The following is a 24,362-nucleotide window of genomic DNA, read 5'->3' on the forward strand; positions in this document are numbered from 1 at the left end:
TGTTGCTCTGTCTCTTTCCCTCTCTTTATCACTTTTCTTCTCTTTCCCTCTCTTTCCTTCTCTATCCTTCTCTTTCCCCCTCTTGTCCTCTCTTACCTTCTTTTTCCTCTCCCTCTCTTTCCTTCTCTTGGCCTCTCCTTCTCTTGGTCTCTCTTTCTCTCTCTTTCCTTCTGTTGCTCTGTCTCTTTCCCTCTCTTTACCCCTTTCCTCTCTGTCCTTCTCTTTCCTTCTCTGCCTCTTTTCCCCTCTTGTCCTCTCTTACCTTCTCTTTCCTCTCTATATCTTTCCTTCTCTTGGCCTCTCCTTCTCTTGGCCTCTCTTTCCTTCTCTTTCCCTCTCTATCCTTCTCTTGGCCTCTCTTTCCTTCTCTTTCCCTCTCTATCCTTCTATTGGCCTCTCTTTCCTTCTCTTTCTCTCTCTTTCCCTCTCTTTCCTTCTCTTTCTCTCTCTTTCCCTCTCTTTCCTTCTCTTTCCCTCTCTATCCTTCTCTTTCCCTCTCTTTCCTTCTGTTGCTCTGTTTCTTTTCTGCTCGTTCTCTTTCCTTCTATTTCTCAATTTCTTTCACTCTCTCTCTCTTTCCTACTCTTTGCTTGTCTTCCCTTCTCTTTTTCTTGCTTTTTTTCTAACTTTCCCATGTGTAGGATTTATGGAGTGTGTCTAGGACTAGTTAGCATGTTGGAGAAGGGGAAGAGAGGGGGTAACTAGAGTAATTAAAGCTACTGGGAAGAGAGAGAGGTGGGGTAACTGGAGTAATTAAAGCTAATGGGGAAGAGAGAAAGGTGGGGTAACTATAGTAATTAAAGCTACTGGGGAAGAGAGAGAGGTGGGGTAACTAGAGTAATTAAAGCTACTGGGGAAGAGAGAGAGGTGGGGTAACTGGAGTGATTAAAGCTACTGGGGAAGAGAGAGAGGTGGGGTAACTATAGTAATTAAAGCTACTGGGGAAGAGAGAGAGGTGGGGTAACTGGAGTGATTAAAGCTACTGGGGAAGAGAGAGAGGTGGGGTAACTATAGTAATTAAAGCTACTGGGAAAGGGAGAGAGGTGGGGTAACTTGAGTAATTAAAGCTACTGGGGAAGAGAGAGAGGTGGGGTAACTAGAGTAATTAAAGCTACTGGGGAAGAGAGAGAGGTGGGGTAACTAGAGTAATTAAAGCTACTGAAACAGTTTTACACCACCTATCATTTATCAGAACACAGACTCCCCCTCAGTGCTCCTTACCAGCAGCCTCACTTGTCTCTGTCCATCCGAGTAATAGTGAATCTGTCAGGGGTGACTTCAGAGTCAGGCACCACCTCCGACAGCCAAGTTTCAGAAAAGGACATCACACAGGCCTCCCTGTATTCATGTAGATACCGTGAGTTTGCCCGCAATTTGTCCATTTTCCCCTTTATTGATTGGACTTTGAAGAGCAGGTCAGTTGGAAGCGGAATATTTGTTTTGTTCCTCCTCAACATCTGGCCACACCTCCTTTCCTGCTTTCCTCTTAGTAATCCTTCGCCCGGGCTGTTTTGTCTCACCATCTCTGCAGCTATGTCCCCTTTGGTCCATTCTCCCCAATGCGAGTTGTTACATTGCAAGAGATAATTTCTGCTATAGTGCAGTGTGTGCTGCCGCCGACTTTCTCAGAAGTACGAATGCTGTTTCAGGTAACAGCAAAAGTAATCCAGGTAGGAGAATATCCACTGTGCTGACTTCATGTCGCTCTACAGTAGCCTAATCAGTAATCTGATGCAACACAAAACACTATTAAACTACTATAACAAAGCATAAAAAATGGATGAGTTTAATCAACGAACAAACAAACGCTGCAGGGCACCACTGAAAATTTGACCTTGTAGTGACTCAGTGACTCAGACTTGAGATCGCAGGAGTGATAGAGAAGAGAGGGAATTTGATATCATTACAGGCTTTGGTTTTTCAATTTGTTTTTGAAGTTGGACTTTGTGATGCCATGTCACAATAAAACGTGCATGTTGTGACGGCCCTGAATTTTTCTGAACCGTCTCAGTGCAGCTCCTTCCAATAGGGCGCTTTCCCTTTAATTCCCAATTAAATAGCCAGCATCAGCTGCACGACAGGGGGGTTGTGATGGAGACGTGCATGAGGATGTGTTCAACCCTCAGTTCCGAAGCTTCTCTATTCCGTTTGTTTTGTTGCCGTTAAACGTGTGTTTTGTAGCCTAAGAGAGTTTACCCAGGATCGGATCCACTCTTCGCGTCCCTGGACTACACCTCTCCGTTCTTCGTGGCCTTTCTCCGCTGGAGATCTATTGGCGGATTGGATTGTCTGACTGACCGACTGACTACCACCTTTTTGTATACGGTATTTCATTTGTTTGGATGTGATGTATACTGTGATTTATGTAGTTAGTTGTAGTTGAGGACTTAATTAAGAGTTGATCCGCTTTAAAGTTCTGTGGTAAAGTAATTGTTATATTGATTGTATGTTTAGTACTGGGTTTACGCTACACGGAATGAACGGACAAACATCGCGTGACAAAAGTCACTTGAGTTCACTGAACTCCTTTACCGGGCTGGACTCTTTTTAGGCCCGAGGTACAGGACATTTCTGGAGGAACCAGAACTCATTGTGATATTATGTGTGTGTGTAATCATTGTTGTTGCTAATACAACCCACGCAACAGAATATAGTTGTTTTTGAAGTTCTTTTCAATGTTTTAAGGGTTTATGAAAAGTTTATTTCCATCCTGACTTTTACATACGTCCTTTGTATTGGTGTAGACTTGACGGACCAGATGGGACTCATTCCCACCCAAACTAAAAGGAGAAACCAATGTTTTCTCTGGTAGGCACAACCTACCTGGCACCCCTATAAATAATAACCTCAAGTCAAAACCGTTACAATGTGTTTGCATGATTATTGCCTAAGGAAATTAATTTCCATGTGTCTTAACTGTGCTTGGAGTTCAAAAAAGTTAACTCAAAATAAGCTAGCAGTGTAATTAAATGTCACATGTTTTAAGGAAGATATTAAAAAAACTACAAATAACCTAGAATTCCCATTTTCATAGCATTTATTAAACCTCAGAGACCAGAGTAAAACATTCTCAGAACCTCCCTGCAACCTAAAAATTCAAATTCCCAGAACAGGTCAAATTTTCACTTTCTGTTTTACCCGTCAGGAAACATATGGCTTCGTTCCCAGAACCAATGCGAAAACAAAAATATACGTTCACACAACTTCCAAGGAACCAAATGTGCTGACTGGGCCACAAATGTTATGACACAGTCACATAAAAAAATACATGGTTTCATGTTAAACGTTTTATTTCAATATTCTATTATCAATATCTAATTTCACCTCCCAAACCATACCAAAGCAAAAGTCATGGATCACGTTAGATGTAGGTTGCACATAATGGTGATATCGATGACTTGGTAATCATATTATGATCCCACAGAGGGAAACTGAGTAACATACATCAACTTGTACAAGCACACACACCCAAACAAACATGCAAACAGACACACAGAGGACAACAGAGAACCATCTGTCTTCACTCTGTGAGTGTCCCTCTATCTGGGGTAGATGGCACCAATGCAAAAGCCTGCCAATTTATGAGCTCCGACCCAACTTTGCTAGAAAATTTACTTTTTTCCTGTTCATCTTTACTTTCTTTGTACAGAAAGTTCATGCTCTTATCACCTATGACCGCCAAGCAGTTTAGGACATCAGATCGTCTGTTACTGACTTACTGACTCAACGTCTCTGTACTCTTTGTTTACAACAGACCCTAGTTCCTCTATACAGATTACCAAAGAAGCGCCACCAGCAGAGACTCGGGAGAAGAGCAGGCATCTTGGTTAGATTGAGACACTGAAAAAAGCCATCAGGCACTCCCTTGTAAAATTCTATGCCTCACAGAGACATGGCTCTCCAAGGCGCTACATATCCAACTTGACGGTTTCTCAATGCACCGCCAAGACCGAACAACGGAGTGTTGCGCTTATTTGTCAAGGACAACTAGTGTTTCAGCTTTCATGAAGACAATCTCAAGCTGAATACCTCATGGTAATTATTAGACCCTTCTGTCTTCTAAGAGAGTTCTCATATATAATTATCACTGCAGTCTACAACCCACCACAAGCCAACACCACTTTGGCACTCAACGAATACTGTATGGGGCCGTAAACAAAGAAGAAACCACACACCCAGAGGCTGCGTTCCTTGTAGTTGGTATCTTTAACTCAAGAAGATTAAAAGCAGTCTTACCCATGTTTTACCAGCACGTCTCCTGTGCCACAAGCGGGGCTAAAAGTCTGGATCACTTTTATTCAACCCACAGACATGCATACAAGGCCCACCCTCGACCTCCCTTCAGTCAATCAGACCACGATTATACCCTTCTGCTTATCGCTTACAAACAGAAGCTCAAATAGGAAGTACCAATGTCGCGCTCAGTGTAGAATTTGTCTGACGAAGTGGAAGCTATGTTACAGGATTGTTTTGCAGACTGGAATATGTTTCGGGACTCATCCGTCAGCATCAAGGAATTCACATAATCAGTCACAGGTTTTATCAGGAAGTGCATCAACAACATCGTCCACATAGTGTCAATGTTCCAAGTCACAGTAAAGGATACATACTTGACCTCGTCTGCACTATTGGCTTCAAACTAATTCGTATTTCCCCCTACCTGTTCCCACTGTGTGACCACAACATCCTTCATTTCCCTCCAACTCTCTAATCCATCTGCTCTGCCTCTTGACCACGCCCCCACCTGAACTTTTTGCCCAATTCCATACTGCTCTATCTGTCTCCCTCAACTCTCTGACCCCGCTCCAAGCTAAACCTGTCAACTCCTCCTCCTCCTTCTCCTCCCCCTGGTTGACCCCTGAGCTCCGCACCCTGAAGCAAGCTGGCTGCCGCCTGGAGCACCTGAGCAGGAAGTATGGGCTCACTGTCCACGCTGAGGCCAACAAACCCCACCTCTCCAGCTACAGAGATGGCCTCAGTGCTGCCAGGTCCACCTACTTCTCCAACATCATCAACAGCTCCAATAAGAACTCCCGGACTCTGTTCTCCACTGTCAGCAAACTACTTCAGACTTGTGACCACACCTTCTCTACTCCCTCAACTGAACTCTGCAACTCCTCCCTTCAGTTTTTCAAGGACAAGATCGCCAAAATAAACTCATCACTGACTGATGAATCTCCCTCAGTCACCTATCCCCCTGTCAACCTCCCAACCGTCACCCCTGAAAGCAGGCTCTCCTTATATATCAAAACTCATCATGTCATCCAACACTACAACTTGCTTCCTGGATCCTCTCCCCACTGTTCTCATCAATGTCTTCCTGCCTGCTCTCTGTCCATCCCTGTATCCTCTCCCCACTGTTCTCATCAATGCCCTCCTGCTCTCTGTCCATCCCTGTATCCTCTCCCCACTGTTCTCATCAATGCCTGCCTGCTCTCTGTCCATATCTCACACACACCGTCAACCTCTCCCTTGCCCACTGAACTGTTCCCTCCAACTAAAAAACAGATGCAGTCATCCCCATCTTAAAAAAACCAGGACTGGACACCACCATCCCAAATAACTTCTGCCCCATTTCCAACCTCCAATTCCTTACCAAGACTCTGGAACGTGAGTGCTCAATATTGATAAAACAGAACTCTAATTCATAGGCACCAAATCCACCCTCACCAAAGCTGGCAACCTCACCCTCACCATTGATGACACCCCTGTCTCTCCCTTCTTCCCTCCCTCCCTCCCTCCCTCCCTCCCTCCCTCCCTCCCTCCCTCCCCCTCCCTCCACGCATGCAACCTTGCCATCATCATGGACTCTCCACAAAGTCAGGTCCTCCCTCTCCCATCATGTAGCTGAAACCCTCACATACATGCATTAATCTCCTCCTGTCTTGACTACTGCAACACACTAATCTAAAACTACAAATCCCCTCAGCACCTTTCACCCCCTTAACTTTCAGAACCCACCCCCCCACGCACACAGATACAAGCAACGAAATGCACTACTAAGACAGTCTTCTCTTCACCGTAGTGAGCATCCCCTAATCCAAATCCCTACCCTACCCCTTTACCCTAAACCCTGTTCATATCCAAACCCCAAAGCCTTCAGCGGGATGCAGGGTGGTATGCTGCTGACTACCTTAGAGTTCATAAGAACTGCCTGAAGGGTTATTTCGCGATGGCACTCAGTCTGTAATCATGAAGTGCTTTGAAAGGCTGGTCAAGGCACACATTAACACCATCATACCAGACACCCTGGACCCACTCCAATTTGCATATCGCTCCAACAGATCAACAAATTATGCAATTTCTATTTGCACTTCACACGATAACATATGTGCCGCACTGGGGTGTGTGCATAGTCCCCTGCTGACTCCAACAGCATTGTTAAGTTTGCTACCACGACAGTGGTAGGCCTGATCATTGACCACAATGAGCGAGTCAGAAACCTGGCAGTGTGGTGCCAGGACAACAATCTCTCCCTCAATGTCAACAAGACCAAGGAGCTGATTGTGGACTAAGAGAAAGAGGGTAGATCACACACCTATCCACATCGACTGGGCTGTAGTTGAGCGGGTCAAGTTCCTGGGTGTCCACATCACTAAGGACCTAACATGGTCCACACACAAACCCTCAGTAGTGAAGAGGACACGGCAGTCTATTCTTGTTCTGAGAAATGAAGGCTATTCCATGCGAGAAATTGCCTAGAAACCGACGATCTCATACCACACTGTGTACTACCGCAACAGAGTTCCTCTGTGGCTGTCTGTGTTCTTTTTCCCATCTTAATCTTTACTTTTTATTGGCCAGTGTGAGACCTGACAGCCTCTTCACTGTTTCCCACTCCTCTTTGTATTCTGATTAGAGCCAGTTTGCGCTATTCTGTGAAGGGAGTAGTACACAACGTTGTACTAGATCTTCAGTTTCTTGGTAATTTCTCGCATGGAATTTCTTAATGTCTCAGAACTAGAAAAGACTGATGAGTTTCTATAAGGACATGAGGCGAAACCCAAATGCAGACATAGGAAGCAGATGGTTGAGCCCCAATATTGATTCATCCAAGGGGTAGGCAAAAGGTAGGCCAGGGACAGGCGAGAGTTAATAAACCGGGTCAGAGTTCAAAACGGGACCAGACGAAGGGCAGTCTCGAGGTTAGGCCAGGCAGGGGTTCAGTAACCAGATCCGAGTCAAAACAGTACAAGGGGATAGGCAAGCTTGAAGACAGAACAGGCAGAGTGGTCAGGCAGGCGGGTTTGGAGTCAGTACAAGCAAGGGTCAAAACCAGGAGGACTAGAACCAAAATAGACTGGGAAAAAATAGGAGCGAGGAAAAACGCTGGTTGACTTGGCACAGAGAGACAGGAAACACAGGGATATATACACCGGGGATAATAAGCAACACCTCGAAGGGGTGGAGACAATAACAAGGACATATGAAACAGATCAGAGTGTGACAGTTTCAGAAGAAAGTTATTTGTTTCTGTCCGTTTTGAGCGTGTAATCAAACCCACAAAATGCGGATGCTCCAGATACTCAACTATTCTAAGGAAGGCCAGTTTTATTGCTTCTTTCTTCAGAACAACAGTTTTCAGCTGTGCTAACATAATTGCAAAAGGGTTTTCTAATGATCCAAATTTGCCGTTTCCGGCTACAATAGTGATTTATTTAGAATTTCTGAACAATTTGATGTCATTTGATGTCATTTTAATTGGGAGGCGAAGTCAAGTGCAGGAGAGCGGAGTAATATAAACAGGCTCACTTTAATACCGGTTACCAAAATGACAGCACATAAGACATACAAGTGTCAAAACACGGTCTAAAATAAATGTGCAACGCCTGAAAATAATCCAAGTAACAAAATAACAATCACTCACAAATACAACATGGGGAACAGAGGGTTAAATAATAAACAAGTAATTGAGTGAAGCCATGTGTGAAAGACAAAGACAGAACAAATGGAAAATTAAAAGTGGATCGGCGGTGGCTAGAAAGCCAGCAACGTCGACCGCCGCCCGAACAACTAGAGGGACAGACTTCGGCGGGAGTCGTGAAACAACAAAAGTAGCTTTTCTTTCAAATCCAAGGACATTTCTAAGTGACCCCAAACATTTGAACAGTAGTATATATATAACTCAGTACTAAGTTAATTCTCTGATCCTTTGATTGGGTGGACAACATGTAAGTTCATGCTGCAAGACCTCTGATAGCCTGGAGGATGTCCTCTGGAAGTTGTCATAATTACTGTGTAAGTCTATGGAAGGGAGTGAGAACCATTAGCCTTTGTATTTTTACTTTATTTGACTAGGCAAGTCAGTTAAAGAACTAATTCCTATTTTCAATGACGGCCTAGGAACAGCCTGTTCAGGGGCAGAACGACAGATTTGTACCTGGTCAGCTCGGGATTTGAACTGGCAACCTTTCGGTTACCAGTCCAACACTCTAACACTCTAACCATTAGGCTAGCCTGCCGCGGAAGCTAGCTTCCGGCTACACCGTGGTTTTACCCTACAGAGTGCTGATGATTCTACTTTACTTTTTTTTTCAATTATTTGGTGATGTGATTATATTTACTATAGTTTAATCTATGCTTTTTGGTACATTTTACAATTGACATTGTTATGATATTCACTGAGAATTATGGCACTCCCCTTCCTCCTCTGAGGAGCTTCCACTGATGCACACACAACACACTCACTCATACTGATGCCACACACACACATACACGCACACCCACGCATGCACGCAAGCATGCACGCACGCACACACAGTATATCCTGATGCCTAGTAATTTTACCCCTGCCTACATGTACTCCTGGTATATAGTTTAATTCTTGTGTGTTTTATTTCTCATGTGTAATTGATTTTTTTTTTTTTTTTTTTAACTCTGCATCATTTGGAAATAGCTTGTAAGTAAGCATTTCACGGTAAGGTCTAAACCTGTTGTATTCGGTACATGTGACAAATAATTATTGATTTTGATGTGATTTGCAATTGCTGTGTGTGTTTGTGGCTCCGTCAGGTAGCCCTTGACATTTGTCAACATTTCTAATTTGTTGCAGAGCCAATTGAAGCAGAGGAACTAACTGCGAGCTCATCAAAAGTGGTCTGAGAATACTGATGACCAAGTGTCACCAGACACTGCCCATCTGGTGTGTGGCTCGGATACAGAGGCGAAGGACTGGAGGCGCTGTGGTCGTTACACGGTCATTCTGATTGGCTGGTCATGATTATCATCAGATGGGCTCTCTAAAACCGATTGGATTTTAATGATGGTTGAATGAGATTTGATATGGTTGACTTGATATGTTCTCACTTGCTTTGACCCATCTCTGTCCAATTTGCAGTACAATGTGTCTTTGTGATTACCGGTAGTTCATTATTACAGTACAGCTATTACGGTAAAGACTGCTTGAAATAATATTGTGGTGAGTGGTGACACCATACGTAGCACAGTTTACAGTAATATCACCTGGGAAATGATCATGAACTTCACAGAGCAAAAAATCAACATGACCAGCATTCTTTGGTAATGCTCTCTTCATTCATATTACATCTGTGGAATTACTACCAGCTAGCTAGCCTTCTGGTGGCAATGATATGAAGGAATTTCATCTTCAGAAGCCGGGCCATGGCAGACTGTTATTGGTAGCATTTGGTAATGCATGAGTCACTCTCTCAGTAGGAGAAGACCGGATTGACTGACTGAAGATACACCTCCTTCAGTCCCCAAACTCATCCTCCCCGAAACAATCACCTAATATCTATCCTTCCATCTTCAGAAGAGAGGAGAGAGATAGAGAGATGAGATTAGTGAAAAATAGAAAGATGTTTGGCTCAGAAGGAACAGGACAAGCTATCAAGTACACAGGGAGAGTGGATGAATTCAAAGCCTGAAAAATAATGAATGAATACATTTTGGCTGGAATTGTTTTTTTTCCAATTTTGAGGACTTAAATGTTAGTCTTGCCTTTGTTTATTTGTGTTTATGTTGACTAATTGTATCATCATTCAAATGTGACTTTTAAATGTTTCTCAAATCAATATCAACATACTCATCTTCACCAACGATTAAGAGAATGATGCATCAACATTACTGGGAATCAGTTAACACACGCGCACACACACGCACAGTGATGTGTAGGCTTGCCCTCTTGTTAACCCAATGAAGACACGGCTAACAAAGGCTTCGGATAAAGCCCACTTCTGTGATCTGTAAATGTTCTCTCCTGCATACACAGATTTAGTTAGTTACTTAACCTTAACAGTGGGAGTTTATTGATGCATGATGACTGTGTTCGTTGGCAGAATCCTAGGGATGGAATCATCTTATTGGCTACTCTGTGGTAGATGGATTCATCTTATTGGCTACTCTGTGGTAGATGGATTCATCTTATTGGCTACTCTGTCGTAGATGGATTCATCTTATTGGCTACTCTGTGGTAGATGGATTCATCTTATTGGCTACTCTGTGGTAGATGGATTCATCTTATTGGCTACTCTGTGGTAGATGGATTCATCTTATTGGCTACTCTGTGGTAGATGGATTCATCTTATTGGCTACTCTGTCGTAGATGGATTCATCTTATTGGCTACTCTGTGGTAGATGGATTCATCTTATTGGCTACTCTGTCGTAGATGGATTCATCTTATTGGCTACTCTGTGGTAGATGGATTCATCTTATTGGCTACTCTGTGGTATATGGATTCATCTTATTGGCTACTCTGTGGTAGATGGATTCATCTTATTGGCTACTCTGTGGTAGATGGATTCATCTTATTGGCTACTCTGTGGTATATGGATTCATCTTATTGGCTACTCTGTGGTATATGGATTCATCTTATTGGCTACTCTGTGGTAGATGGATTAATCTTATTGGCTACTCTGCGGTAGATCAAATCAAATCAAATCAAATTTTCTTTGTCACATACACATGGTTAGCAGATGTTAATGCGAGTGTAAAATGCTTGTGCTTCTAGTTCCGACAATGCAGTAATAACCAACAAGTAATCTAACTAACAATTCCTAAACTACTGTCTTATACACAGTGTAAGGGGATAAAGAATATGTACATAAGGATACATGAATGAGTGATGGTACAGAGCAGCATAGGCAAGATACAGTAGATGGTATCGAGTACAGTATATACATTAGAGATGAGTATGTAAACAAAGTGGCATAGTTAAAGTGGCTAGTGATACATGTATTACATAAGGATGCAGTCGATGATATAGAGTACAGTATATACGTATGCATATGAGATGAATAATGTAGGGTAAGTAACATTATATAAGGTAGCACTGTTTAAAGTGGCTAGTGATATATTTACATCATTTCCCATCAATTCCCATTATTAAAGTGGCTGGAGTTGAGTCAGTGTCAGTGTGTTGGCAGCAGCCACTCAATGTTAGTGATGGCTGTTTAACAGTCTGATGGCCTTGAGATAGAAGCTGTTTTCCGTCTCTCGGTCCCAGCTTTGATGCACCTGTACTGACCTCGCCTTCTGGATGATAGCGGGGTGAACAGGCAGTGGCTCGGGTGGTTGATGTCCTTGATGATCTTTATGGCCTTCCTGTAACATCGGGTGGTGTAGGTGTCCTGGAGGGCAGGTAGTTTGCCCCGGTGATGCGTTGTGCAGACCTCACTACCCTCTGGAGAGCCTTACGGTTGAGAACGGAGCAGTTGCCGTACCAGGCGGTGATACAGCCCGCCAGGATGCTCTCGATTGTGCATCTGTAGAAGTTTGTGAGTGCTTTTGGTGACAATTTCTTCAGCCTCCTGAGGTTGAAGATGCGCTGCTGCGCCTTCTTCACGATGCTGTCTGTGTGAGTGGACCAATTCAGTTTGTCTGTGATGTGTATGCCGAGGAACTTAAAACTTGCTACCCTCTCCACTACTGTTCCATCGATGTGGATAGGGGGGTGTTCCCTCTGCTGTTTCCTGAAGTCCACAATCATCTCCTTCGTTTTGTTGACGTTGAGTGTGAGGTTATTTTCCTGACACCACACTCCGAGGGCCCTCACCTCCTCCCTGTAGGCCGTTTCGTCCAAGATGGCATAGCAGTTCAGATGTCTTTTGTCCTCGTCTTGTCGTGTCCCGTATATATATACTTACATCTTTTTTCACATACATTTTATTTTTATTTTCCATCAACTCATCTTCAAAACACTCTCCTGCAACCCGCCTCACCAATTTATATTTATAAAAAAGTATTATTTACCTCAAATCTGTAATCCTCCAAGAAGCTAGCCAGAAACTCCAAGAAGCTAGCCAGAAACTAGCCAGAAGCTAGCCCAGAAGCTAATCCAGAAGCTAATCAGAAGCTAGTTCAAAAACTAGTTAGCTTCTTTACTGGCAAATCGTTAGTATTCAGCTAACCACGGTTTGTGGTCATCAGCTATCCTTTAGCTCGAAAATCTATCGCCAGTTTTGTACGGCGCAGCGCAGCGCGGCTCGGAACGGAACATATCGGACCAATTTTTCTCTCCATGTCCCTGGATTTCAACTGCTCTCTGGACATTCATACCTGGATCTCACAGCGAGCTTGCTGCTATCCGTGTGACTATCGGCTTTCGTCGATTCCGGAGCAAACATAGCTAGCCAGCTCCGTCAATCACTCCTGAGTTCCATCAATCACTCCTGGGCTGCAGTCACCTATCCCGACCCATTTTACTGCCTACGCGGAGCCGCACCGGGCCTTCACAACTGGACTGCCGACGTTATCTATCCGAAGGAGTTATCCGGCTGGCTCCTCCGTCGCGACGTTACCTGAACGCCCGTCTGCGGCCTGCTAACCGTTAGCTATCTTACTGGCTGCTATCTGAATAGACAATCTGACAATTTATTTATTTTTATTATTATTATGTTTTCTTCTTGGGCCTCTATAACTATATCTATTGTTTTTATTTATGTTTTTATTTTTGTTGTTGTTGTGTGATTTGGATTAATCCCCTCTACCACACGGAACCCCACTAATCTACTGACGGAACGCAAGAGGTGGCTAATAACAGACCTCCATCCTATGCTAGCTTGCTACCGATGGCCTGGCTAGCTGTCTAAATCGCCGTGACCCCCAACCAACCTCTCCACTCACTGGACCCTTTTGATCACTCGGCTAAGCATGCCTCGCTTTAATGTCAATATGTCTTGTCCATTGCTGTTCTGGTAAGTGTTTATTGGCTTATTTCACTGTAGAGACTCTAGTCCTGCTCACTATACCTTATCCAACCTATTAGTTCCACCACCCACACATGCAATGACATCTCCTGGTTTCAATGATGTTTCTAGAGACAATATCTCTCTCTTCATCACTCAATACCAAGGTTTACCTCCACTGTATTCACATCCTACCATACCTTTGTCTGTACATTATACCTTGATGCTATTTTATCGCCCCCAGAAACCTCCTTTTACTCTCTGTTCCAGACGTTCTAGACGACCAATTCTTATTGCTTTTAGCCGCACCCTTATTCTTCTCCTCCTATGTTCCTCTGGCGATGTGGAGGTGAATCCAGGCCCTGCAGTGCCTAGCTCCACTCCTATTCCCCAGGCGCTCTCTTTTGACGACTTCTGTAACCGTAATAGCCTTGGTTTCATGCATGTTAACATTAGAAGCCTCCTCCCTAAGTTTGTTCTATTCACTGCTTTAGCACACTCTGCCAACCCGGATGTTCTAGCTGTGTCTGAATCCTGGCTTAGGAAGACCACCAAAAATTCTGAAATTTTATTTCGAAACTACAACATTTTCAGACAAGATAGAACTGCCAAAGGGGGTGGTGTTGCAATCTACTGCAAAGATTGCCTGCAGAGTTCTGTCCTACTATCCAGGTCTGTACCCAAACAATTTGAACTTCTACTTTTAAAAATCCACCTCTCTAAAAACAAGTCTCACTGTTGCCGCCTGCTATAGACCACCCTCTGCCCCCAGCTGTGCTCTGGACACCATATGTGAACTGATGGCCCTACATCTATCTTCAGAGCTCGTGCTGCTAGGCGACCTAAACTGAAACATGCTTAACACCCCAGCCATCCTACAATCTAAACTTGATGCCCTCAATCTTACACAAATTATCAATGAACCTACCAGGTACCCCCCCAAAGCCTTAAACACGGGCACCCTCATAGATATCATCCTAACCAACTTCCCCTCTAAATACACCTCTGCTGTCTTCAACCAAGATCTCAGCGATCACTGCCTCATTGCCTGCATCCGTAACGGGTCAGCGGTCAAACGACCTCCACTCATCACTGTAAAACGCTCCCTGAAACACTTCAGCGAGCAGGCCTTTCTAATCGACCTTGCCGGGGTATCCTGGAAGGATATTGATCTCATCCCGTCAGTAGAGGATGCCTGGATATTTGTTTTAAATGCCTTCCTAACTATCTTAAATAAACATGCACCATTCAAGAAATTTAGAACCAGGAACAGATATAGCCCTTGGTTCTCCCCAGACCTGACTGCCCTTAACCAACACAAAAATATCCTATGGCGTTCTGCATTAGCATCGAACAGCCCCCGTGATATGCAGCTGTTCAGGGAAGCTAGAAACCATTATACACAGGCAGTTAGAAAAGCCAAGGCTAGCTTTTTCAAGCAGAAAGTTGCTTCCTGCAACACTAACTCAAAAAAGTTATGGGACACTGTAAAGTCCATGGAGAATAAGAACACCTCCTCCCAGCTGCCCACTGCACTGAAGATAGGAAACACTGTCACCACTGATAAATCCACCATAATTGAGAATTTCAATAAGCATTTTTCTACGGCTGGCCATGCTTTCCACCTGGCTACTCCTACCCCGGTCAACAGCACTGCACCCCCAACAGCAACTCGCCCAAGCCTTCCCCATTTCTCCTTCTCCCAAATCCGTTCAGCTGATGTTCTGAAAGAGCTGCAAAATCTGGACCCCTACAAATCAGCCGGGCTAGACAATCTGGACCCTTTCTTTCTAAAATTATCTGCCGAAATTGTTGCCACCCCTATTACTAGCCTGTTCAACCTCTCTTTCGTGTCGTCTGAGTTTCCCAAAGATTGGAAAGCAGCTGCGGTCATCCCCCTCTTCAAAGGGGGACACACTCTTGACCCAAACTGCTACAGACATATATCTATCCTACCATGCCTTTCTAAGGTCTTCGAAAGCCAAGTCAACAAACAGATTACCGACCATTTCGAATCTCACCATACCTTCTCTGCTATGCAATCTGGTTTCAGAGCTGGTCATGGGTGCACCTCAGCCACGCTCAAGGTCCTAAATGATATCTTAACCGCCATCGATAAGAAACATTACTGTGCAGCCGTATTCATTGATCTGGCCAAGGCTATCGACTCTGTCAATCACCACATCCTCATTGGCAGACTCGACAGCCTTGGTTTCTCAAATGATTGCCTCGCCTGGTTCACCAACTACTTCTCTGATAGAGTTCAGTGTGTCAAATCGGAGGGTCTGCTGTCCGGACCTCTGGCAGTCTCTATGGGGGTGCCACAGGGTTCAATTCTTGGACCGACTCTCTTCTCTGCATACATCAATGAGGTCGCTCTTGCTGCTGGTGAGTCTCTGATCCACCTCTACGCAGACGACACCATTCTGTATACTTCTGGCCCTTCTTTGGACCCTCCAGGCAAGCTTCAATGCCATACAACTCTCCTTCCGTGGCCTCCAATTGCTCTTAAATACAAGTAAAACTAAATGCATGCTCTTCAACCGATCGCTACCAGCACCTACCCGCCTGTCCAACATCACTACTCTGGACGGCTCTGACTTAGAATACGTGGACAACTACAAATACTTAGGTGTGTGGTTAGACTGTAAACTCTCCTTCCAGACCCATATCAAACATCTCCAATCCAAAGTTAAATCTAGAATTGGCATCCTATTTCGCAACAAAGCATCCTTCACTCATGCTGCCAAACATACCCTTGTAAAACTGACCATCCTACCAATCCTCAACTTTGGCAATGTAATTTACAAAATAGCCTCCAATACCCTACTCAACAAATTGGATGCAGTCTATCACAGTGCAATCCGTTTTGTCACCAAAGCCCCATATACTACCCACCATTGCGACCTGTATGCTCTCGTTGGCTGGCCCTCGCTTCATACTCGTCGCCAAACCCACTCAGCTTGCTGGTCACCATAGCATCTCCCACCTGTAGCACACGCTCCAGCAGGTATATCTCTCTAGTCACCCAACAAAACCAATTCTTTCTTTGGCCGCCTCTCCTTCCAGTTCTCTGCTGCCAATGACTGGAACGAACTGCAAAAATCTCTGAAACTGGAAACACTTATCTCCCTCACTAGCTTTAAGCACCAACTGTCAGAGCAGCTCACAGATTACTGCACCTGTACATAGCCCACCTATAATTTAGCCCAAACAACTACCTCTTTCCCAACTGTATTTTATTTATTTATTTATTTTGCTCCTTTGCACCCCATTATTTTTATTTCTACTTTGCACATTCTTCCATTGCAAAACTACCATTCCAGTGTTTTACTTGCTATATTGTATTTACTTCGCCACCATGGCCTTTTTTTTTACCTCCCTTCTCACCTCATTTGCTCACATTGTATATAGACTTGTTTAAACTGTATTATTGACTGTATGTTTGTTTTACTCCATGTGTAACTCTGTGTCGTTGTATGTGTCGAACTGCTTTGCTTTATCTTGGCCAGGTCGCAATTGGAAATGAGAACTTGTTCTCAACTTGCCTACCTGGTTAAATAAAGGTGAAATAAATAAAAAGATGGATTCATCTTATTTGCTACTCTGTCGTAGATGGATTCATCTTATTGGCTACTCTGTGGTAGATGGAGTCATCTTATTGGCTACTCTGTGGTAGATGGAGTCATCTTATTGGCTACTCTGTGGTAGATGGATTCATCTTATTGGCTACTCTGTGGTAGATGGAGTCATCTTATTGGCTACTCTGTGGTAGATGGAGTCATCTTATTGGCTCTATACCCAGTATACATTGTGTGATCAGTTTTCTTTTCCACTCAACTTTATTGCAAATGTAAAAGTGGGAGTCATGATGAAAGCTCTCTACTTAGGGTGCCCACCCACTCTGTCCACAGTGAGTGAAAACGTGCTTTGGTGATGACATGTCACCTTATGTCATAAAATACATTTCACCAAGACAAATATGATTCTTCATGTCCTGAATCATTCGGTGGTGTATTTCTCTAACATATCATTAGAAGTCAGATTTCCTAACCTAATATGTCCGATAATAAGCACATAGCTCTGTTGACAGAGATTATTGCGACTTTTGAGGATTTTAAATGGATTTAACATCCTCCACAAAGTTCTTTCCGCAGGTCGCAAAAAGCTAAATTAACATGACAAGAGCTGAATTAAATGTAAAAGGCTTTCAAAAATGCTCCGTTGACAGGTCACAGAGATACGCTAGATTTCACATGAATATGAAAAGCCTACGCTAAAATATGAAAAGAATACGTCAAGTCTCACATTCGATACCGATCTTACCTCTCTCTATATTGTTATCTGTCCTCCGGATTTAAGAAGAAAGATGATGAGTTCAATAATAAGCCTGTCAGGTAACCTTAATTCTCTCTCACAGCATACAGCCTCACTGACACAATGCTATGTTCAGATTCGTACCACTTTTTTTTTCCTCAGTCCCTCTATTGATTTAATCAACCTATTCTTGTCCATTCTACAAGGGTAAAACTCCAGTCCATTTTAAAAGGATTATGATAGAGACATGGTTTTCTAAGAGGAGTATCTATACACTTAACATATTGCTTTACCCATTGGTCGAACAATGCATTTTTGATAGAGACTATTTTGTTTAAGAAAAAAACTTCTGATGTGACTGTGCTACAGTTAGGTTTAGGGTTAGATTTGTGTCTAGGGTTAGGTTTATGATACATTCTGTTTATTGAGGTTTTACACCTTGAATTGCACTGGCCTATTGCAGTTTCCTCTGTTATTGTTTCCAATCCTGGGATCGTGAAGGAATTTGTGTATGTGTGAACATGTAAAATGACCTGGGCTGATCAAGGGAAGGCGAGAGCTCAGGGTGCAAGCATTCCGCCTGGCTCTCCTGATGGAGCCCCCCGATCCTCCAACTAAAGATGTATCAATAATGAACCTTTTATTTTATTTTTCCATTCAGACCTAGTGGAGCAAAATAATGAAGGGAGTGGCTATCCACTTGAATTCTGTGGCCATTCTCTGGGCTATGATCCAGGATGAAATAGTTTCTAGCCCAGTGATATTCAGGTGTATAATGGGGTGAATTTGGAAATGTTGGACTAAATCTGTGGGCAATTTGTTATTATTGATTGTGTATATGGTGGTGTTTGAGACATGTTAGAATTGCAAACCAGGTTTCGCCGACCTAGATTTGATCACATAGTGAACAGGTGATTGCATAAACAATGTTGGTGCTGTTTATGTTCATCAGTTGTTTGATTGGACTGGAGGTGTGTGCGTGTGGGTTGTGTATGTGTGTCAGTTGTCTATAGTAATGATGTTCCATGGGTAATGAGGGAGAAGGCCTGTTGGAAAATGTTGCATGAACTAGCAGGTCCTTCATGTTTGGGGTCCTCTTGTAAACTGAGATGGGTGGGGAATGGTTGTGATGGGAGGATTGTATGTTGTGTATTCGAAAATGCGCTTTTCAGTCTAGAATGTATGCCTTGGTTTGTATGTGAATAAGTGCTAATGATAGGTACCCTCTGGGGTTCAGGCCCTGTAGGTTTGAGTCTAGGGTTAGATTTGAGAACAGGGTTACGGTTAGATTTGAGATCAGGGTTAGGTTTAGATTTGAGAACAGGGTTAGGGTTATATTTGAGGAGTCAGGGTTAGGTTTAGATTTGAGGTCAGGGTTAGGGTTAGAGAGGTCAGGGTTAGGTTTAGATTTGAGGCCAGGGTTAGGGTTAGATTTGAGATCAGGGTTAGGGTTAGATTTGAGGCAACGGTTAGGGTTAGATTTGAGGCCAGGATTAGACATGAGGCTAGGGTAAGAGTTAGATTTGAGGCAAGGGTTAGGGTTAGATTTGAGGCCAGGATTAGGGTAAGATTTGAGGCTAGGGTTAGATTTGAGGCTAGGGTTAGACATGAGGCTAGGGTAAGAGTTAGATTTGAGGCTAGGGTTAGACATGAGGCTAGGGTAAGAGTTAGATTTGAGGCAAGGGTTAGGGTAAGATTTGAGGTTAAGGTTAGAGTTAGATTTGAGGCAAGGGTTAGACATGAGGCTAGGGTAAGAGTTAGATTTGAGGTTAGGTTTGAACTGTGACATGGACATCAAACTAGGGTTAGGATTAGATTTGAGGCCAGGATTAGGGTAAGATTTGAGGTTAAGGTTAGAGTTAGATTTGAGGCCGAGTTTAGGGTTAGACATGAGGCTAGGGTTAGAGTTAGATTTGAGACAAGGGTTAGACATGAGGCTAGGGTAAGAGTTAGATTTGAGGCTAGGGTTAGGATTAGATTTGAGGCTAGGGTGGAAAGGATGTAGACATGAAGCTAGGGTTAGGGTAAGGTTTGAGGTTAGGGTCAGGGTTGAACCAGGGAGTGGACATGAAGTTAGGTTTTACCCTGATGCTAGATCTGTGGGTATTTCCAAGACCTCAGACTGCAAGGGTACGAGCCTCATGAAAAGGATTGATAAACTGCAAGTCAAATTCCTTTTTGATGAAATGTTTAAAATCTAAACGAGGCTGTGACAGCAGAGAACATGGATGAAAGCTGGGGCAAATTTTTCATCTGGACGTTTTGCAGCAGAAAGCGAATATTTGCGTAGCTCCTCGCTTTGTGGCTATAACTCTTCCCAGATCGCTGGGCAAGAACTGGTGGTTGGCCAAACTGTGGACTCTCTCTCTCTCAGAGTATTGATGTGATACCCAGCTGACAGGGGAAAGACCAACCTGGAAACTCCACAAGAGACCAGGCAAGTCAGCCAATATATCACACACATAACACACACACACACACACACACACACACACACACACACACACACACACACACACACACACACACACACACACACACACACACACACACACACACACACACACACACACACACACACTGCTTCATCCATCATCTGAGATGTCCCTAAAGTGTGTTGGGACAGGATTAGGACAAGCTTTGAGGTGTTATTCTGATTGCTGTAACACCTCTAACATATGGTTTCCCCCTGCTCTGCCTCCAGATGACATTCCTAACTGGCCACTCCTATCAAAAACCCCACAGCAAATCAGAATGCAGAATTTACATAGCGGTTGGCCTGCACGCTACGAACTGATCAAAAGACTGTGGCGTAACCTTAACCCTTAACAGCCGTTTGTCATAAGCAAGTGAAGATATGAACGATCTGTATAGTGTCTTCACATTCATGTATCCAAACAAGGATCTCACCGTTGCACAGCTGACATAACAATGTGATAAGGTAGACATGCTGAGAGAGGTTCTAAGCACTGATCAAAGTAGACAATGTCTTTTATCATGTGTTCCTGTACAGTGGTTGGCCACTGACAGACAGACGGGCCTACCACTCATTCGTCCAGATGCAGAGCTAACACTAGGCATGAAAACACATTTCTCATGTCATGGCTCGTATAAATTGGTTCCAGAAACATCTGAATCAATATCATCTCTAGCCCCCTGTTGAGGCATTGGAATCCGTATCAGAGGCCCAGTTCATTTTAGTTCAGAGAATTATGAAGCGCTGTGCATATTGCCAGAATAAAGTGTAGTTTTACCAGGAATACAGAGTCCAAGAGTAGTAGTACCAGTTTTAGGCAGGGCTGTTTTTTAGGCATTAGGCTGACTTGGATGTAAAACTAGGAGAAATCAAGGGGCCTAGCATTTGAAAGCAAAGCTACTATTTATTTTTTAAATTGTATCGGATTGTGCTTGTTTGTGTTTATTTCATAAAGTGTATTGTACTTTTTCTATGTTTTATTATCTGTTTTGATGTGGAACTTTGCATTGTACTGTGAAACTGCTTGAGGCAGTAAAATCCCATTTTGTCAACCAGTCTTTCTTTAGCTTTGCCTTTAATCAATGACACCTTCATGTTTTCTGTTCTTTGTTAACATTTGATCTCTTGTATTGCCTTTAAAATTATAGATATTTTATTTTATTTTAAATGCACTGCAAATAAAGTTTGAATTGAAGTTTGATTTGATATTGGATCTGTAATTGATGATTGCATGAATAAATGTGATAAATGTATGAGATGGGCTATAGGCCTACTAAATAAATGTATGAGATGGGCTCTAGGCCTACTAAATAAATGTATGAGATGGGATATAGGCCTACTAAATAAATGTATTAGCTGGGATATAGGCCTACTAAATAAATGTATTAGCTGGGATATAGGCCTACTAAATAAATGTATGAGATGGGCTCTAGGCCTACTAAATAAATGTATGAGATGGGCTATAGGCCTACTAAATAAATGTATGAGATGGGCTATAGGCCTACTAAATAAATGTATGAGATGGGCTATAGGCCTACTAAATAAATGTATGAGATGGGCTGTAGGCCTACTAAATAAATGTATGAGATGGGCTGTAGGCCTACTAAATAAATGTATGAGATGGGCTGTAGGCCTACTAAATAAATGTATGAGATGGGCTGTAGGCCTACTAAATAAATGTATGAGATGGGCTGTAGGCCTACTAAATAAATGTATGAGATGGGCTATAGGCCTACTAAATAAATGTATGAGATGGGCTATAGGCCTACTAAATAAATGTATGAGATGGGCTCTAGGCCTACTAAATAAATGTATGAGATGGGCTATAGGCCTACTAAATAAATGTATGAGATGGGCTATAGGCCTACTAAATAAATGTATGAGATGGGCTATAGGCCTACTAAATAAATGTATGAGATGGGCTATAGGCCTACTAAATAAATGTATGAGATGGGCTGTAGGCCTACTAAATAAATGTATGAGATGGGCTATAGGCCTACTAAATAAATGTATGAGATGGGATATAGGCCTACTAAATAAATGTATGAGATGGGCTATAGGCCTACTAAATAAATGTATGAGATGGGCTATAGGCCTACTAAATAAATGTATGAGATGGGCTATAGGCCTACTAAATAAATGTATGAGATGGGCTATAGGCCTACTAAATAAATGTATGAGATGGGCTATAGGCCTACTAAATAAATGTATGAGATGGGCTGTAGGCCTACTAAATAAATGTATGAGATGGGCTATAGGCCTACTAAATAAATGTATGAGATGGGATATAGGCCTACTAAATAAATGTATGAGATGGGCTATAGGCCTACTAAATAAATGTATGAGATGGGCTATAGGCCTACTAAATAAATGTATGAGATGGGCTATAGGCCTACTAAATAAATGTATGAGATGGGCTCTAGGCCTACTAAATAAATGTATTAGCTGGGCTATAGGCCTACTGAATAAATGTATGAGATGGGATATAGGCCTACTAAATAAATGTATGAGATGGGCTATAGGCCTACTAAATAAATGTATGAGATGGGCTATAGGCCTACTAAATAAATGTATGAGATGGGCTATAGGCCTACTAAATAAATGTATGAGATGGGATATAAATAAATATGGCCTACTAAATAAATGTATGAGATGGGCTATAGGCCAACTAAATAAATGTATGAGATGGGATATAGGCCTACTAAATAAATGTATGAGATGGGCTATAGGCCAACTAAATAAATGTATTAGCTGGGCTATAGGCCTACTAAATAAATGTATTAGCTGGGCTATAGGCCTACTAAATAAATGTATTAGCTGGGCTATAGGCCTACTAAATAAATGTATTTGCTGGGCTATAGGCCAACTAAATAAATGTATTAGCTGGGCTATAGGCCTACTAAATAAATGTATTAGCTGGGCTATAGGCCTACTAAATAAATGTATTAGCTGGGCTATAGGCCTACTAAATAAATGTATTTGCTGGGCTATAGGCCAACTAAATAAATGTATTAGCTGGGCTATAGGCAAACTAAATAAATGTATTAGCTGGGCTATAGGCCTACTAAATAAATGTATTAGCTGGGCTATAGGCCTACTAAATAAATGTATTTGCTGGGCTATAGGCCAACTAAATAAATGTATTAGCTGGGCTATAGGCCTACTAAATAAATGTTTGGAGTAGATTGCCTGCTGAGGTGACTTACATGTACACACTCGGAAACGCAGTTTTACGCAGTGATACATTGACCCACGAACGCAGACACACCCACATGCATGAGGAATAGGGGTATGGACAAAAGTACTTAAGCCCAAACAGAGAAGAACACACAGCCACGTGCAGACACAGACAGAGTGACGACCTCACACACACTTTCTCCCAACCACGCCCACTCCCACCCAGTGTCCACACCCTCTCCTAACCCACGCCCACTCCCACCCAGTGTCCACACCCTCTCCAACACCACACCCACCCAGTGTCCACACTCTCTCTAACACCACGCCCACTCCCACCCAGTGTCCTCACTCCCTCCAACACCATGCCCACTCCCACCCAGTGTCCACACTCTATCCAACACCACGCCCACTCCCACCCAGTGTCCTCACTCCCTCCAACACCACGGCCCTCCCACCCAGTGTCCTCACTCCCTCCAACACCACGCCCACTCCCACCCAGTGTCCACACTCTCTCCAACACCACGCCCACTCCCACCCAGTGTCCTCACTCCCTCCAACACCACGCCCACTCCCACCCAGTGTCCACACTCTCTCCAACACCATGCCCACTCCCACCCAGTGTCCTCACTCTCTCCAACACCACGCCCACTCCCACCCAGTGTCCTCACTCCCTCCAACACCACGCCCTCCCACCCAGTGTCCACACTCCCTCCAACACCACGCCCACCCCACCCAGTGTCCTCACTCTCTCCAACACCACGCCCACTCCCACCCAGTGTCCTCACTCCCTCCAACACCACTCCTACTCCCACCCAGTGTCCACACTCTCTCCAACACCACGCCCACTCCCACCAAGTGTCCTCACTCCCTCCAACACCACGCCCACTCCCACCCAGTGTCCTCACTCCCCTCCAACACCACGCCCACTCCCACCCAGTGTCCACACTCTCTCCAACACTACGCCTCCCCCACCCAGTGTCCTCACTCTCTCCAACACCACGCCCACTCCCACCCAGTGTCCTCACTCCCTCCAACACCACGCCCACTCCCACCCAGTGTCCACACTCCCTCCAACACCACGCCCACTCCCACCCAGTGTCCTCACTCTCTCCAACACCACGCCCACTCCCACCCAGTGTCCTCACTCACTCCAACACCACTCCTACTCCCACCCAGTTTCCGCACTCTCTCCAACACCACGCCCACTCCCACCCAGTGTCCTCACTCCCTCCAACACCACGCCCAC

Source organism: Oncorhynchus keta, chromosome 3 (assembly GCF_023373465.1).
Source record: "Oncorhynchus keta strain PuntledgeMale-10-30-2019 chromosome 3, Oket_V2, whole genome shotgun sequence".
Lineage (NCBI taxonomy): Eukaryota > Metazoa > Chordata > Actinopteri > Salmoniformes > Salmonidae > Oncorhynchus > Oncorhynchus keta.